The following is a 19,256-nucleotide window of genomic DNA, read 5'->3' as shown; positions in this document are numbered from 1 at the left end:
AATACTTTTCCTCTGAGGCGGCAAAGTGGTATCTGAATAGTACCAAGGAGTGGGGGAGGAGGAGAGAAGTACCTAGAGGACAAAGACTTTACCTTTGCCTTTCACCAGTTGAGTGGCTGTGAGTCAATCACTTTATATCCCTGAACCTCAAATTCTTCATCTATTAAATGAGTGTAGTAAATTATTCTCCTTCCCCCCGATATTGTGAAAACCCCCAGTAATAAATAAATGCATTTTTATAAACTGTAAAATATTATAAATTCAAGCTATTGCTATTACTTTTATCAATAATAGTTTTGTCATAAATTGGATGACATACACACATTAGCCAGTTTATTTTCTTTGCTTAAATTGATAGCCAACATATTTGGAGTTTCCATAGATCTTACTGAATATCCTTGCACTGTTCGGGGTCTCAGTGTAAGCTTATCAATGTTGTCCTCAAAAAGCAGCTTCTGGAGGACTTCACCACATACAGGAAACTCCTCTTCCATTTACACTTTAGACTAGATCCGTGATATTGCTGATCAAATTTGGCAAGCATATGTCTCCTTTTTTATGATTCACTTGTTTTTGAGCATCAAAAATCCTTTAGAAAAGTTATTTCTGTGGTTTTCCTAATGAGTAAACTTAACTGATATTAACATATTTATGGGATATGCCTTGTTGCGGGGCATCCTTTAAGACTTTAATTCTACATTTTAAAAATGATAAACAGTAAACACAGCAGACTTGTATATTCTTTACACCTTTCAAGCAAATATATGATTAGTAAATGTGGTCCTCTGTGCACAGTTGTTTATTTGTTTGATTATTGTATTTTCATCAAAAGTTTAAGTACATACCTTTTTTTGTAAAGATTTTCAAAAGATTAGGTATATGTATCAATCTTTTCATCTGTCTTTTTTTGGCAAACGAAATTGCACATGACCTTTTCTATTCTTGATATGTTAAGACCCAAAGCCCAAGTGAAAAATGTTTTCTTCAACTAAGGAGACCTAATTCTGGATACACCTAAACTGGATTTATATCCAGGCCCAAAGACAGGGAGTCAGGATCTTCTTGTACCCTTTGGCTCATTATACCCACATTCAAGGATCTTGGGGAAAGTCTCTTAAAGCTTAGGTTTGACTTATGTGCAGGACCTTTCCAATGGGAATTTATAAGATACCTTTTAGAAATGTACTCAGTATAAAAAATAGATCAAGCATGGGGAAACTATTTCTTCTACCACAAAAGAAATATTAAAAGCACAAAACATGCCTAAGTGTGCACTGACAAATGCTTAAAGCATGAAATTAGACACAACAGTTTCCCAGGATGTTAGCACATAAAAGATTAGAGCATGAAGCATTTCTTTTTACCACAGACCTACATGGTCCAAGTAATTATTTCAAGGTTCCTATATTCTGGCAAGCCAGGCATTCATGGCTTATCTTCCTGGTAGATGTCTTCTTCTCTGAGAAGTTTTAAATATAGAGATTACCTCCAATACGCCAATCAGCACTGATTAAGGAGGCTAGGACCTCCTGAAGTAGTCACCAGATTCAAAAGAGTTCGTTTCTCAGGATGGCTATTTTATCACTTGTGCTCACCAAGAGAAATAGAAAAAAAAGCAGAAGAAAGCATTAGTGTCTTGGAGCCCAGTCTCAGAATCACTTAGACAGCACAATACTCTTTGGCACAGAACACTTAAAATTTTGTCACTGTCATAAGGACCAAAAGGCCAACCAGGAGATGGCTTCATAGGAGTTACTACAATTTTAGCCACTTCAAAGTGAAAGTCTTTCATAACTGAGACAGAGTACATGTTAGCAGAAATGGCCCAAGCATATGCTCAGCTTTATCAATAGCCTGAATTTAGTGTGAACTAGAATGGGCTTCCTTCCTTGTTCAAGTCTATCACCCCTACTCCACAGAATTTTTCCTAGTTGGAATATCTTGAAAATCAATTCCTAGTCACCTTTACAGTTACACTGTCTAAGCACAGATTTTTTTTTCCCATTAACTTTTTCATCAGGTTCAATTGTTCTTCCTCACTTCCAATGCTATCTCTATTTCCTCATATTGCATGAGTAATGAGGGACTAATATACAATTGCAGTGGCTCTACTGTTATTGATGACTAGACTACATTGCATTAGAAACTAGGACAAATTTGTTTGATTTCACATCTATTTGTTGATCTTCCTAAACTCTTAGGATAATGCAGCTTGGCTATGTGTCACTCTTCACTTCTCCTCTACCCCCACAAAAGAGCATCCACTTTTTATTATTTTCCAAGGCAATACTGCCCACAGTCTTTTATCACTCTTTTGTTGTGTTAATTAACTTACTTGCACTCTAAACCCCTAGCTGAAGTGTTTCCTGGCTGAAATATTTTCTGGTTGTTGTTTGGTTTTTTTTTTTTCGTTATGTCAACTGCTTAGTCAAAATTTCCTAATGAAAAAAAATCCTATTCAGATTCTATGTCTCTACTTTTATTGATTCTCTATTTTCCACAATAACTAGCTTTTTAAATAGGTTGGACATTATTATTCCCGGTACTATCAACAATAATGATGATAAATTTGTGAAATATGTTAAGAGCTAATTTCTATAATTACATTTTTCATAATAATCATATACATAAATAACATTTATGTAGCTATTTTGTGTTTACAAATTGCTTTATTTACAACACTGTCCTATAATAGATAGTGCAGGTATGATTGCTACATAGACTATTAAAAATACATCCTGTGTTCATGAAGTCTTGGGCAAGAAATGAAAACCATAAGAGCACAAGGTATTATACTCACTTTTGCCAATAAAATGGAAGAGGTACAGAAGAGAAAAAATTAATTTGGGAAGTGAACAACTGGTTAAGAAGGTGGTATTTGAAAATGGGTTTTTGATTTCTAGATCATGGCTTACAATATAGGGTTGATAGATTCTTGGCCAGAGATGAATACACAAAACAAATGCTGGCAAGAATCTAATTTCCAGGTATCTTGCAAATGTAATAAAAAAGGCTTTAAACTAAGAAGGATGAAAAAAGGTGGGAAATTGCCTATATGTATCAACCAAGTTAAAGACTATAATTCAAATGGAAGTGATTCAGTTTCCTGGCATGACACTGGTATACTGTCCAGGTTTCACAAGCATACAATAATGAGGTCAGCGCAATGCTTCAGTAGACCTTCAATTTGGTAGTCAGTCTAATACTTCTCTTATACTTTCCTTTAGGGCCTCCCAAACACTGAGCTAGCTCTGAGACTATAGAAGTAGCCTCAGAGAAGGAACAATAGTAGCTGGGATACCCAGAACACCCTAGAAGGAAAGAAAATCCAAGGAAGGAGTCAATAATAAAATTCATGGCCTCAAGTGTCTATTAAAAAAAGTTTGATGTTTAGTGGGAAATATCAAGAGGAAAGAGAAATCCCATTGCCAGGGAACAAGTTTGACCTCACAGGTATCACTGAGACTTGGTGGTATGCAACTTATAATGGGACTTAAGGCTTAGAATGGAATGCTTGATTCAAAGAAACAGAGAAAGAAAGTGGGGAGGGTAGCATTCTATTTTAAAATGTATAGTACTCATGCGAGAAAAACCAGGATTCACAGGAGAGGAAGAGTGATGGCAAGTATTTGCATGAAGATGAAAAGAGGGAAATCTAGAAGTGTTATTGTCAATGAAGCATATTACAAAGCACCTGGGCAGAGAGAAGAAATAGGTGAGGAATTTGGGGAACAGAGCACAAATCTCACATTGAGGCTTGGTGTAGTATTTATTAGGTATTTCAACTCTCCAGTCATTTGTTGGAATCCTCTTTCTTCCAAAGGAAGCTAATAACCTCCTTTTTAAAAATTATTTTATTCTGAACTTAAGAAATAAAACAAACATTTTTATAACATAGCAGAATAGGAAAAAAGATAATTGGGCATGAAACTGCAAATCTATTGCTATTCCTTTTAAATATATAATATATAAATATTATATATACAAATATATAATAGTTATCATATAACTACCCCCCCAGTAGAGATGGCTGTTATTACACACACACACACACACACACACACACACACACACACACACATAACCATTCTATATGTACTTCTGTTTATCAGTTCTTTCTCTTGATGCATATAGTGCCATCCTTCATATGTCCTTTGTAGTTACCTTGGGTATTTACAATAGTCAAGATGACTTAGTCGTTCAAAGTTGTTCTTAAAACAATATTGTTGTTACTGTATACAACATTCTCTTGATTCTTCTCCTTTTTTGACTTGACTATGATCTTGAAAATGTAAATGAAGCAGCAAGGAAAACTATATTTTGATAAAATTCTCACAAAAAATGTGGAATTTGTACCTGCAGTGAAAATGATTGGATCCTTGGGGATAAGTGATCATTCCACCCTAGAGACTATGATAGAGAATGAAAGAGAATCTTGAATAGTCTGACATGCACATAGATTTTGAGAAATCAGATTTAAAAGAATTTAGAGGAAAGAAATATAGAATGCTTATGTGGTAGAACGTTTCAAGGAAAATTAGTCTAAGAAATTAGAGATGCTTGAAAATGAATTTCTGAAGACACAAAGAAAAACAATTTCAATGAGGAAAAATGGGATTTGCTGAAGAGATGGATGGAGGACTCAGCTGTTAAGTAAGATTAATAAAAGCAAACAAGGAAATGTAACAGAAGTATTGATATGAATAGGACATAGACAAGGTAAAATAGTTGAAGGAATGCTTATAATAATCTAAACCTTATAATAATCTAAGCATAGCAAAAAATGGTTTTTCAACTGTTTGCTATGTGAAAAGAAAATGTGGATCAAAGAAGAGATAGTCAATATGCATTTATTAAGGACCTACTACGTAACAGGCATTTTGCTAAGTGGTAGAGATACAAAGAAAGACAAAAGATTGTCCTTTTTCTCAAGGAGCTTGCAATCTACTGGAAGAAACAATATACAAACAAGTATATATAGAATAAACAGGAAATAATCAACAGAGGGAAGGCAATAGAATTGAGAAGGAATGAGAAAGTAAGTCTGTAGAAGGTAGGATTTTAGCCAAGACTTTCAGGAATCTGAGGAATCCAGTAAAACCAAAAGGTGGAGAAGAGGAGAGAGAACATTCCAGGTATTGGGGATAGCTAGTGAAAATGCCTGGGGCCAAGAGATAGATTGTCTTGGCAATGAAAAGCAAAGAGGCCAGAGTCACTGCATCACGGAATGCATGGAGGGGTTTAAAATGTAAGAAGATTGGAAAGGTTAGGGTGAGTTAGTTTAAGAAGTGCTTTGAACACCAAACAAGAGATTTCAAATTTTATGCTGGAGGTGATAGGGAGCCACTAAAGTTTATTGAGTAGGGGAGTGGCATGGAAAGACCTGTGCTAAAGGAGAATCACTTTCACAGCTGAGTGAAGGATGGATTGGAGTGAGAAGAAACTTGTGGCAGGAAGAATAACTAATGCTATTGCAATAATCTGGGTGTGAGGAGGTGAAAGCATGTACCTGGATGGTGGCAGTATCAGAGGAGAGAAAGGTATACATTCATAAGATGTTGCAAAGGTGAAATAGACCATCCTTAAGATATGGGGATGGGGGAGTATGAGATAGTGAGAAGTTGAAGATGAGATTGTGAGCCTGGAGAACTGGGAAGATGGTGGTAGTCTGGTGGGGTGTATGCTACAATGATAACTGACAGAAGGCAGATCTACTTAATTTTAATTTTGTTTCTGTTTTCTCTGCAAAGGAGAATGAATTATATATTTGAAGGGACTGAACAAAAGTGACTATTATGGAATTTATACCCAAGGTTATCAAGGAGATAGTAAGAGAGTACCTAGCTATCTTAGATGAATTCAAATCACCTCTCTAGGATGAAGTAGTGAAAGAACTGGCAGATATTTTTGAGGAACCACTGTCAGTAATATTCAAGAAATTATGGGACAGAGTTGAGGCACAACAAGATTGGTGAAGGGAAAAGTATTTTTGTTCTGATTTTCAAAAGAGAGAGAAGAATGGAGTTCAAACTATAGTGAAAACTATAGGACAGCAAGCTTGGCTTTGCTTGCTGGGAAAATTCTAGAATATTTCATTAAGGAGATGTTTGCTTAATATTTAGAAAGGAAAGTAGTTACCACAAAAAAAGCCAGGAGACTTCAACAAGAACCAAAGTGATCTCTTTCCCTACACAATTACTAAGCTAGCCAGTGAGGAGATTTCAATGGTTTTAGTTTACCTAGATTTTTCAAAGTTTTTGATAAAGCATCTCATCCTTTTTTTGTGGAGAAGATGTTACATATAAATCAGACTATAGTACAATCAGATGGATTTATAACTGATTAGAGCTCTGGAATCAAAGATTAGTCTTTATTCAAAGTCCATATGCATGATGTCTAAATGAGTATCCCAGGGATCTCTGCTTTACTCTTGTGGGGTTTATAAACATTTTTATCAGTGAATTGAATAGAGGAACAGATGCTACACTCATCAAATTTGCAGATGACTCAAATCTGGGATGGCTACCTACTACCTTGAATGTCAAAATCAAGGTCTAAAAGGATATAGGGCAGAATCTAACAATAAGATAAATGCACTTGGGTACCATGGTAGGGTGGTACCTATCGTTTTGTACTTGACAAGTATAAAAGGAGGAAAACATGGACAGGCTACAGTTGTTCTCCAAAAATGTCAGGTGATATCAGTATGAGTTAACAGTGAGATGTAGTTGTAAAAAATACAACATAACAAAACAGATACAAACATCCCTCATGTGATCTTGGGCTGAATTGAGAGGACATTAGTACTAGGAATAAGGAGGTAATGATCTTTCTGTATTAACCCCTAGACACTACCTAAATCCAATAAACCTCTTTTGGAATGTTATGATAAGTTCTAGGTTCTACCACTTAAAGACATTCATAAGTGGAAGAGTGTCCAGAGGTCAGGGAGGATAGGGAAAACCTTGATTCTATGGCATGTAACAATTAATTGAATGAAACTGGCATGGTTAGCCTGGAGAAGGTTCATGAGAGCAGGACAGCTGCCTTTAAGTATTTGAAGGGTTGTTATTTGGAAGATGAATTAATCTAGTTCTATTTGATCCCAGGAATCCCAAATGGGAGTTTCTTCACAATAGGTGGAAGAGGCAAAGTGTTAAATTTAGAGTCAGTGGCAGGAAAAAACCCAATAGCTTCTTAACAATTACAAACGTGCAAAATGAAATAGTCTGTTTAGATAGGTAATGAATTCACCTTTTAGAAGTCTTCAAGCAGAGGCTAGATGATCATTTATGGGATATATTATAGTGGAGAACATTTTCATCGGTTAGATTAGATGGCTGATGAGATCTCCTCCAGGTCTCATATTATGTGGTTCTGTGATAATTCCCATTTTGTAGGTAAACAAATTCAGAATTAGATGGGATATACCATGGATAAGAGAGATTATAATTTTTTGTCTTCCACTATTTTAAACCATTATTAATGTTTACAAATTTACAAATTATATTCCAATGACTACTGACATGTCCAAAGTAGAACAAATAAAGTAAATGAATCTTACAATGGGGCTGAAATCATAATTGATGGTGTGGTTACACCAACTTTTAATTTACATTAATGTAGTATGATATTTCACTTAGAAAGCCAAAGAAAAATTCATATAGCAATGTGTTTACTTGTTGTATGGAGGGGAGACAGAAGTTCTGTACTTTGTGAAAATGAGTTTTTCTATTATCCATAATGGGATAAAATGAAATTTGGCTTTCATTACTGCATTCTCATGTACTGCAACTGCCCCTAAAGTATGATGGCCTCTCTCAAGGACGTCTTAGAGCTCCTACAGAAAGCCAGTTTAACAACTGGCATCTTAATTGTAAATAGATTCTAGAACAAAAATCTTTAACAGGTTTTAATACCATTCATGTAGTGTTGCATTTTGTATATGAGTTATGGTCCTGCCTTCTGCGAAAAGCCTTTCTCAATGCTCCTTAATTTGAGTTTCTTCTGTCTGTTGATAAGGCACAATTTATTCTGTTTATATCTTATTTGTGCACGGTTGTTTACATATTGTGTCTTCCATTAGAGAATAAACTGCTCCAGAACAGGTATTTATTTTCCCTTTATTTATGTCCCTTAGCACTGTGACCTATTAATTGATGTTGACTGACTGAACACAACTTCTTCACATGATCATTTCTTTTACAAGTTATTGAAAGATGAGAGGAAAATGGAGAAAATACAATTATCTGCTAGTATCAGTTTCTATTTTAGACAGAATAAGAGGTAAATGGTTAATGGCCAGACACTGCAGCTGAGACCAAGGGCCCTAGAGAAACAAGATCTGGTGAATGTGGAATTGGGGAAGGAATCAGGAAAATAGAATTTAAGTAACAAGGCAAAAGTGGAAGGCAAAATTATTCATAGTCTAAGCTTGTTACAAAGGGAGTTGATCAAGGTGAAAAGAAAGACTAATTTTTGTCTGAAGGTAGAGGTGATGGACTTTGAGACAAGGAAGACAAGAGAGGGAAGGATAAAGAACTGTTGACCCTAATAAAAGACAATGTTGAAAACTACTTAAGCAGGAATGGTGATTAATCAGCATGCACTTATTTTGTACTTCAGTAGTATGAGTTTGTTGGTGACTCTGAAATCAACAAGGTGTTAATTGATAGCAAAAGAGTGAATAGCAGTGCAAGTGTGATATGAGAGCAATTTTTGACATTCCAAGTTGTTATGAACATGATAACCCTGAGTTGTCCTGAGTTCTGTTCTTCATGAGTAAATCCTGCGTGACTCTCTAAGGGATGTGATTGTTTCAAATAAGAAGAAGGACTCATATGTATAAAAAACCTATATAACAACTCTTTTAGGTAGTCATAAAGAACTGGAAACTAAAGGCATGCCCATCAATTGGGGAATTATTAAACAAATTATGGCCTATGAATAGAATATTATTGTGCTATAAAAATGATGAAATACATGATTTTAGAGAAATCTGAGAAGAAATGTATGAACTTCTGCAGTGAAGAAGAATCAAACATGTTTTTTTTTCTTTAGCAATATTAAGTGAAAATAATTTATAAAGATTTGAAAATTTTAAGTAATATAAAGACCAACAATGATTTGAGAATACTGATGCTCAGATAGACTATGCCAGTTACTTCTAAATAGAGAAGAGATGGATTCAAGATGCAGGCTTATATGTAAATTTATGGAGAGTGATAATATAGGAATTAATTTTGCTCGACCGTGTATTTGTTATAAGGTTATTGTTTTTTTTTCTTTTTCAATTGGGTTGATGAGTGAGAAAACAAATGCTAGTTAATTAAAAAAAGAAAAGAAATGATGTTGGGTTACTAGGGGGATAAGTAATCAATTTCAGAAAGACATGACATACAAGTAGTCACTGGTGGTTATTTTGTCTGTCTTTAATATATTATCACCAAGTGAAAAGTAGGAATGTTGACAATGAGAGATTTGAACATGGAACTAGGTCTTAGTATGGAATGGAGGAAATAGAAATGAGCAAAGAGATGGACAAATAAAACTATGTTTGGAATTGTACTATTTAAATCACAAGATAAGGAACATAAAGAAAGGTCTATCTCAGGATGAAAAAGAAATTAAGATAATGAACTTACTTGAGATAATGACTATTAAAAAGTGACATGAAGAGATTGATAGAATAGGAACAAACTTAGAAAAAGTCTAATAAACATAAAATTCTAATGAAATGCTAACCTCCTCTTATTTGGGGATTTGGACTTCTGAGTCATTGCTTAAAATAGAGAAATGATGGATTCTTGGTCTGGGATAGAGTGCATATAACAAAAGGTATATTTTTTTTTTGGCCTGAAGTCTTACAAATGTAATCTTTCAGCTTTAAATTGAAAAGGAAGGGTGAATAGAAGAAACCTGTAAATAGCTTCCCACTAAGCTATATACCATAGAAAGTAGCTAAAATACAGTATAGAAAAAATGTTAATAAAAATCATAGGATTTGTTTCATAAGAAATAAAATTGAAGAACGTACCCATGCCTCATATGTCTGTATGTAAATATGTGGGGAATCAGGCAAGATAATCTTGGTTTCCAAACATAAGAATGTCATTGAGACTTACTTATATGAGACCCAGGAATAGAATATGTCTGAAAAGTTATACATTATGGAAAAAGAACAGGGTAGATGAAAGGCAGAGTGGGGTAGCATTAGGTATTAAGAAGGTGCAACTTCTGGGAAAATGTGAAATCAGTATGGCAGAAATTAAATATAGAAAAACACTTTACACTATAAAACAAGAAAAGAATCATAAGTATACATGATGTAGAAATAGTGACTTCATAAATAAATAAGACAAGCAAGAAATAAAATGTATTTCCATATTAGTAGTGTTGCAAAAAATGACAAAAATCTAAGATAAAGGAAGAAAGTTTAAAAAATGTATGCTTCAATCTGTATTCAGAGTTCATCATTTCTCCCTCTGGAGGTGGACAACATTTTTCATCATGGGTGCTTTGAAATTGTCTTGGATCATTTCCTTGATCACAGTGGCTAAGTCTTTCACAGTTGATCATCCTACTTTATTGCTGATACTGTGTACAATATTCTCCTGGTTCTGCTCACTTCATATTTTATGAGTTCATGTAAGTCTTCTCAAGTTTTTCTGAAACCAAGGAATGGAGTAATTTAATCTTTATATTACTAGCACCAGACTCAATTCACTGAATGCAAAACATAAACTGAATTATTGAAAATGTTTGCTTTTTAGTGTGGACACACATGTCTAGCTAAATAGAGTTGCCAGTAATATAGTCTGATACCCTATATGCTTCCTTTTGCAAGATGGATGATAACATCAGGCCTGCGTGACCACCGCTGCCTGCTAGAGTCTCACAACATTTGAGATAGATATATTTGGGATGATAGGGAGAAAAATAAGAAAATCTTGTCTAGGTTGTATTTTCTCTGAACTTGTTACAAGAAGCTATCATCACTAAGCCCTTTGGTGAACAAAGCATAAAACCAAGTAACTTACTGCCTAACATGTGCTTTGTTTTTGTTTCTATCCCCAGGACTACCCTGGGGAACATAAAACCAGAAATACTATGACCAAGGAGTCTTACTTCATAGTCTTGGTCTCTTCCAGAGGACAGAGATCTACCACAGTATTCTAAATACCATTCCACAGACCCTAGATCTCCCTGACTTTTCCTATTGGTGACCTTGTATTCATGGTCACTCTCTTTCCAGAGCACAGAGATCTAGTACACTGTTCTAAGTACCATTCCATAGGCCCTAGATCTCCCTGCCTTTTCCTGTTGGAAAGATGAATGACCTGGTTAGGGCCTTGGCAAGAGCTACTGCTTTTCGTATCTCACATCTTTGTTACCTTGACTCCCAGAGTGCATTACTAGAGAAAGCCTTTGCATTTTAGTTTGTATGACTTTAGCTACAATGGTCCCTAAGCGATTGAGCAACTACACTTGTTCCCTTCCTGTCTTCTGAAACATTTAACTCACACTTCTACTACCTTTCAAAACCCCCTTTCTCTGTTTCCTTCATGAATTCCCTATCCTCTTCCATTCCCTTAAATATAAGTATCAAACAAGGCTCTATCTGTAGCTGTTTTCTCTTCTCTGCTCCTATTCCCTTCTTTTTAGGTATTATTCATTCTCATAATTTCAATGATCACAACCAACCCAGAAGTTGCCCACATCACTAGTTTCTTTGTGAATTGCTCTCAAGAGCTCTAATTCCATACATATGATTGCCCAAAGGATATATCCACCTGGATTTCCCAATGATGCCTCAAATGTAAACCCCCAAATGAACTAGTTATCTCCTCAAAATCTACTTCTTTTCCCATGACACCATACCTTAGCTGTGTTATCCTGAGCAAGTCAATTTCCTTCTAAAAGCCTCAGTTTCCTTGTCTGTAAGATAGTGATAATAATACTTTTACTTACTTTCCAGGATTGTTATGTGGAAACCCATTGGTAAACCTTGAAATACTATAGAAAAAAGTGCCTCTGTATATTTTTGTGCTCCATTCAGTCATATTTCATATTTTAACAGCATTGATCCTGACTCTCCATTTTGATACTTCTCTATTAAAAGTAGGACTTCATCACAATTCGAGTCATTTGCATTTTAGCACTGCTGCTCTGCTACTTATGTTGTGATGTTCTCTCTGCCTATCTTCTTGTATTTGAAGGATTGGTCTTAGATTCTGAGTTTTTAACATTCTGCATTTCAAATCATGTCAGCTTGTAAAATGAGGATAATACCATGTACACTATCTGCATCACAGGATTGTTGGGAGTATCACATGATTTAAGGGATATGAAAGTAGTCTGTAACTATAAAGCACTATAGAAATGTGAGCCATTTATCATTCAATGGTGTATTGCTCCAGTGCTTCCATGCTCTCATCACTGTGGGTTTTTCCTCTATCTGCGTGGATATCAATCTGTCTATGCCATCTCATTCTGATTGATTCTCATACCCCTAAATTGTGTCTAGAGAAAATGTCTATTGCATTGGAAGTTTTCCTTTAGGTTTCTGGACATTCTGTGGACATTGATTCACTAGACTACTCATTTATTACACGCTTGCTCTTACTATATAATTGTCCCACATACTTTTCTGACTTTTGTGTCCTTACGTAAGATCATTAGAGCATAAATTTGGAGTTGGAAAGGACCTTAAGTCCCCCAAGTTCAATCTCCTTCATTTTATAGGTAAGGAAACTAAGGTACACAGAAGCTAAGTGATTTGTCCAGGATCATACCTCTAGCAAGTGTTTGAGGCAGGGCTCACATTCAAGTCTTCCTGATTTTTAGTTCTGCATTCTATATACCGTGACACCTAGCTGCCTCAACTAGTTTTTGGATACAAGTAATGTATGGTAGCCTATTAAAACTCAAGATCCTATTCTTCATTGCCATTTAGGTCACAGACAATGTTTATTATTTTAGCTAAAGTCTACCTCAACCAAAAAAAGTGAACCCAGTATTGACTCAGGCTTTAGAATTCATTTAGTCTAACTTCTCACCCCATGTAGGAATTGAGCTTCTAGAGGAATGTTTCAAGTAACAGGGGCTTTACTATTTTATGAGAGATCTCACTTGATTGTTGGATAGCTCTAGGTATTGTCTGTTTCCCTTCCCCTTAAAGTTGCATTAAAATAATTTATTGATATTTTATTTTGACACAACACACACCACCCAACAACATATCCCTCTACAAAGTATTTTCCTCCACAGACACTTGTCCAAAATTTCTTTTATCTATCATATATATATATATATACATATATATGTGTGAATGTGTGTATATATATATATATATATATATATCCATATCTATATATCCATCTACACCTATCTATATCTCTGTCTTTCTAACTATCTATCTATCTATCTGATCATGATGCTGTCTTCAATAGAATGTAAGCTTCTTGAGGGCAGGGACTGCCTGATACAGAGTAAGCACTTATTAAATGCTTGTTGATCAGTTAATTGAAAATATCATATTTGTAACAAATAGAACATACCACTTTTCAATTGTGTAGTATATTGATCATTATTTGAAAGAGAGGATCCTTTCTTTCTCTTTCATAGTCTGGTATCAATATTTTATGTGAACTGAGCCTTCTTACCCCCTAGGGTTCATCTGTTTTATGTTATGTTCTGCTATGCACTTTTAGAAATAATAGGACCCTACTTATTAGGGCCAGATAGCATCTCGGTTCTAAGTTCTACCATCACCTGAGCAGGATTCTAATTCCAGGAGTTGAGTGGGCTGCTCTTGACTTTTTTAGTCTACTTCTCTTGAGACTACTCTGCCAATGGATGCTACTCCACTAGATTCTGTCATGTGTTTCTTCTTTACATGATAATTGCCCATGGTATGTGAAAATAAAGAGAATCCCCTTCCCTCTCCTGCTTGTTGCACTATCCAAGAAACACAAGAGAAATGAGATGAAAACCAGCTTACTTTTTCTTTTTTCTTTTTAAAATCTGGGCCACTAAGCTAGTTATGCTTGTACAATAGCCAATGCCTGTTATAGGTATGAATGGGCCACTCAAAGTCTAAAAGAGTAACACTTTAATACCTCATTTTTTTGTTACCTTCCCCTTATAACCTACAATTTCATCTAGTGAACTAGGGGACTGATCAATATCTTAAAACATAACTGAAACAAGAGTATATGTTGTATTGGTAATAAATATATCATAGTATTTTAAAGAATAGTATAGTTCACTACTGGGTGTAGTGTTTAGACCCTTTTCATGAATGGGGTAAGAGAGGGGTAGCATAACAGCATTATAAATGAGGAAAATGGCTTGTCCTTTCAATTGCCAAAATCTCTTTAATGGAAATTAATTTTTACTAATAGAGTTTTAAAGTGAACAGTGCGTCCAGAATGTTTAGCAGGTGAACATCAAGTGGTATCCACCGACCAAGGCATGAGAGAATAAATAAGACCAAACCCATAACCATATCTGTGGCAGACATTCTAAAGGCCAAAGTCACTAAGTAGTAAAATCTCAGAACCCACCTCTACGCAGGGAAAAAAAAAGAGCTTAAATCCAAAAGAAGCAAGTCAAAAACCAAAGATCAGGGAAATAACAAGGAAGAAGGTCAACCCTAGACTGCAGTTTTTTATTTTTGTTGTGCTAAGTCTTTCTCTACCAACTCTCTCTGCCCCCACCAAAAAAGCTGATTTTTAAAGAAACCTTTGTATGAACTTGGATGCCAACTATGGGTTTTAGGTTCCACAGAATTAATTTTCTCCACTAGAGCCAGAAGTTTGGATTTATCACTCTGTCACAAGGGCTCTGTAATGATTGGTCTCTTTACTTGGGGCTCATCCTCACCATTATTCTAATGAGTATATATCTAGAAATGGTAAATGTACTGTAGCCTGGAATTCTTAAAACATTTAGGGAAGAAACTTGGTAGAACCATGCACTGATTATTTTCTCTCATTCTCACCCTAATTGAGCTGAAACTCCATTTATCATGTTGACACCCCTATACTATTTGTATGAAGCAAAGAATTTGGGTTTGGCCTACAGATAAGGACATTTAGACTGAATTTTCACCATCAGACTGCCAAAATCCATGCCATAGTTCACTGAACCACTTTTTTAGGCAGTAGACTTGGGAAAAATATATTTTTGAGTCTGTTCATGTGTGTAGAAAATACTGTTTAAAAAGTGAGACTTCATCTCTCTTCACTTAGAGAGAAACTACTTGTTCAATCATTGATCACAAAATGCTCTGTCCTCTTTAAAAATCTGGTTGAAAAATTTAATTCTGACAAATAAATGTCATATAAGTTTCCTCAGCCTGGCCCTGCCCTCACTTGGGGACATATTAATAAAGGTGAAAAGTGGGTCATGCAAGAGGATCATTGATTCCTCCAAAAGCCATTGAAATGGTCTGACCACAAGGGAAATCACTGAGATAAGATCTGACCATGCTATATGGCTCATCAGGGATGGACTACTGAATAAAATGCAGTGGCATTTTAAAGCCCCTTTCTCCTCCAGTTTTCAGCTAACCTCCTCTCTACTTCTGATATCATAGCTACATTCATTTCAACAACCTACCTTCAGTTGAGGTGGAAGGGAAGAGCTTTCATTTGCTATACTACTCCATGGAGTGTTAATTGGTCAAAATATTCAATTACCATAGAGTAGATCTAGGGTCAGGGCATTGATTCCTTTGCATTTGTTGATCCTGAGCTCAAAGGAGATAATATTTGAGAAGCCCTTATCTCACTGTCTGACATATAGTAGGTACTTAATAAATGTTTATTCCCATTGTCAGTAAATGACACCAAGGACAAAAAGTGAATTAGAAACATAAGACAACATTATATTAATCATATAAACAATCGTTCATGTTGAGGCAGCTCCAAGAGGCAGGAGAATGATACTAAATGATACTGATTGTCTCCAGGGAGAAGTTATTTTTAAGTCTCACATTTATCTGGAAAAAAATAGCCTTGATTTCAATGTTCTAGTATTCCAAGAGTGGTAAAAATCAATCTCTATATAGTGTCCAATCCAAAAGGTACCAAATGGGAATCAAAGCTGTATTCTTCTCTAGCCTCTATCCTCCCACCCCAACTCATTCTTAAGGACCTATTCATCATAATTTATTTACCTTTCATTGTATCCTCAGCCCTTAACAAAGTGAATGGCACATAATAAGACCTTAATAAATGCTTGTTTGACTGACTATCTGCCTGTGTCACTGTATATCTATGGTTTTTTGCTTCAAAGTACTTGATCTACGAATCACATATTTATTAATTATGACCTCTTTGTGGTCTTGTGTAAGGTCTATAATAATAACGATGATGAATATTAACATCTTACATTCATTTACTGAAGTGCCCCCCATCTGCACATTTTATCAACAGAGCTAACATGACTGCTATTTTGCTTGTATGTTTTATTTATGTCCACATAGGTTTGATGCCATTGCAGTTTCTCATTTTTTTGCCTGTTGTATTATTCATGATTTATACAATATTGTGGTGTATGTATATACGACAACTTCATTTTATTAGCCTGCTATAATTTCCAAGACCAGTAAAAGTGAGGCGTGGGTTTGGGGGCTTTATTTGCTTATTTATTTGCTCACAATTTATCGCTAAATTGGCTCCCCACCCCCCCAGAAGTCACTTTAAATTTGGGCCTGCAGTTTGGTGGTTTCTATTTACCCTCCTTGTTCCTAAAATAGCATTTTTAAGGAAGAGCAGCTGCACTAATTGTTGAAGTATTCAAAGTCATTTTCTAAACCACCACGCAATCGGGTAATAATGATCGTAACCCAGCAAGGAGCTGGGGGAAGAATCTAACTCCAATTCACAGAAACTTGATGGCCCTGGAATCAGAAATGCATTCACACTTCATGAATTTATTTATGACCTCTAACGAGGATCTGCATCATTTGTGACACTTATATCAGTTACCAGGACCCAAAGATTTTTATTCATTTATCACATGGTTTGTCAACATAATGCCTACATATGCTGTGAAATATCTTCTTTTTAAAATGCATTCATTTGCAGAGTAGACTTTTTTTGAGAGGTAATGTAGTGTAGTAGACAGACTACTGGACTTTGAGCAAGGAAGCCCTGAGTTCAAATCCTTCCCTTGAAACAATGTGACCATAGGAAAGTCACTTCAGCTTTCTTTTTTATTAATTAATTAATTTTTAGTTTTAGTTTGCAACACTCAGTTCCTCAAGTTTTTGAGTTTCAAATTTTCTTCCCCTCCTCCTCACCCCTCCCCACCCAAGACAGTATGCAATCTGATATAGTTTCTACATATACCTTCACACTGAACATATTTTCACAATAGTCAAGATGCAAAGAACTACAAGCAATGGAATGAACCAAGAGAAAGAAGAAACAAAACAGAAACAAAAACAATAAAAAAAGAGAGCAATGGTTTGCTCCAATCTGCATTCAGATTCCATAATTCTTTCTCTGGATGTGAATCACTTTTCCCATAATGACTCTTTTAGAGTTGTCTTGGAACCTTGCATTTCTGAGAAGAGCCAAGTCTATCAAAGGTAGTCATCAGAGATACCATGTGTTTGTAATCATGTATAGTGTTCTCCTGGTTCTACTCCCCTCACTCAGCATCAGATCATATAAGTCTTTCCAGGTTATTATGAAGTCCACCTGCTCCTCATCTTTTTATAGCATGATAGTATTCCATTAAATTCATATACCACAACTTAAACAGTTGGTGGACATCCCCTTGATTTCCAATTCTTTGCCACCACAAAAAGAGCTGCTATAAATATTTTTGAACATACAGGTCCTTTTCCCACTCGCATGATTTCTTTGGGATACAGCCCTAGAAGTAGTATTGCTGGGTCAAAGGGTATATGCACGTTTTTATAACCTTTTGGGCAAAGTTCCAAATTGCTCTCCAGAATGGTTGGATCAGCTCACAGCTCCACCAACAATGCATTAGTGTTACAATTTTCCTACATCCTCTCCAGCATTTATGATTTTCCTCTTTCCTCATGTTAGCCAATCTGAGAGGAGAGTTGTGATACCTAAGAGTTGTTTTGATTTGCATTTCTCTAATCAATGGTGATTCATAGCATTTTTTCATGTGACTATAGATATCTTTAATTTCTTCCTTTGAAAACTGCCTGTTCATATCTTTTTTACCATTTATCAACTGGGTATATTTTAGAAATGAGGCCTTTGACAGAGACACTGGTTGTAAAAATTCTTTCCCAATTTTCTGCTTCCCTCTTAATCTTTGTTGCATTGGCTTTGTTTGTACAAAAATTTTCAATTTAATGTAATCAAAATTATCCATTTTGTATTTCATAACTCTATCTCTTGTTTGGTCATAAATTCTTCCCTTCTCCATAAATCTGACAGGTAAACTATTCCTTGCTCTCCCAGATTGCTTATAGTATCAGTCTTTATGTCTAAATCATGAACCCATTTTGACTTTTTTTTGGTATACGGTGTGAGATATCTGTCTATGCCCAATTTCTGCCATTCCGTTTTCCAGTTTTCCCAGCAGTTTTTGTCAAATAGTGAGTTTTATCACAGAAGCTAGAGTCTTTGGGTTTATCAAACGGTAGATTACTATAGTCAATGACCATTGTGTCTTGTATACCTAACCTATTCCACTGATCCACCACTCTATTTCTTAGTCAGTACCAAGTAGTTTTAACGACTGCTGTTTTATAATACAGTTTAAGATCTGGTATGGCTAGGCCACCTTCCCTAGCATTTCTTTTCATCAATTCCCTTGATATTCTGGACCTTTTGTTCCTCCAAATGAATCCGGTTATTATTTTTTTCTAGCTCTATAAAATATTTTTGGTATTTTAATTGGTATGGCACTAAACAAGTAAATTAATTTAGATAAAATTGTCATTTTTATTATATTAGCTCAGCCCACCTGTGAGCAACTGATGTTCTTCCAATTATTTAGATCTGATTTTATTTGTGTGAAAAGTGTTTTATAATTGTGTTCATATAGCTCTTAGGTTTGTTTTGGCAGGTAGACTTCCAAATATTTTATAATGTCTACAGTAATTTTAAATGGAATTTACCTTTCTATCTCTTACTGTTGGGCTTTGTTAGATACATATAGGAATGCCAAGGATTTATGTGGGTTTATTTTATATCCTGCAATTTTGCTAAAGTTATGTATTATTTCAAGTAGCTTTTTACTTGATTCTCTAGGAT

The sequence above is a fragment of the Trichosurus vulpecula genome, chromosome 3 (genome assembly GCF_011100635.1).
Source record: "Trichosurus vulpecula isolate mTriVul1 chromosome 3, mTriVul1.pri, whole genome shotgun sequence".
NCBI classification, from domain to species: domain Eukaryota; kingdom Metazoa; phylum Chordata; class Mammalia; order Diprotodontia; family Phalangeridae; genus Trichosurus; species Trichosurus vulpecula.
Note: the sequence above shows the minus strand (reverse complement) of the source record.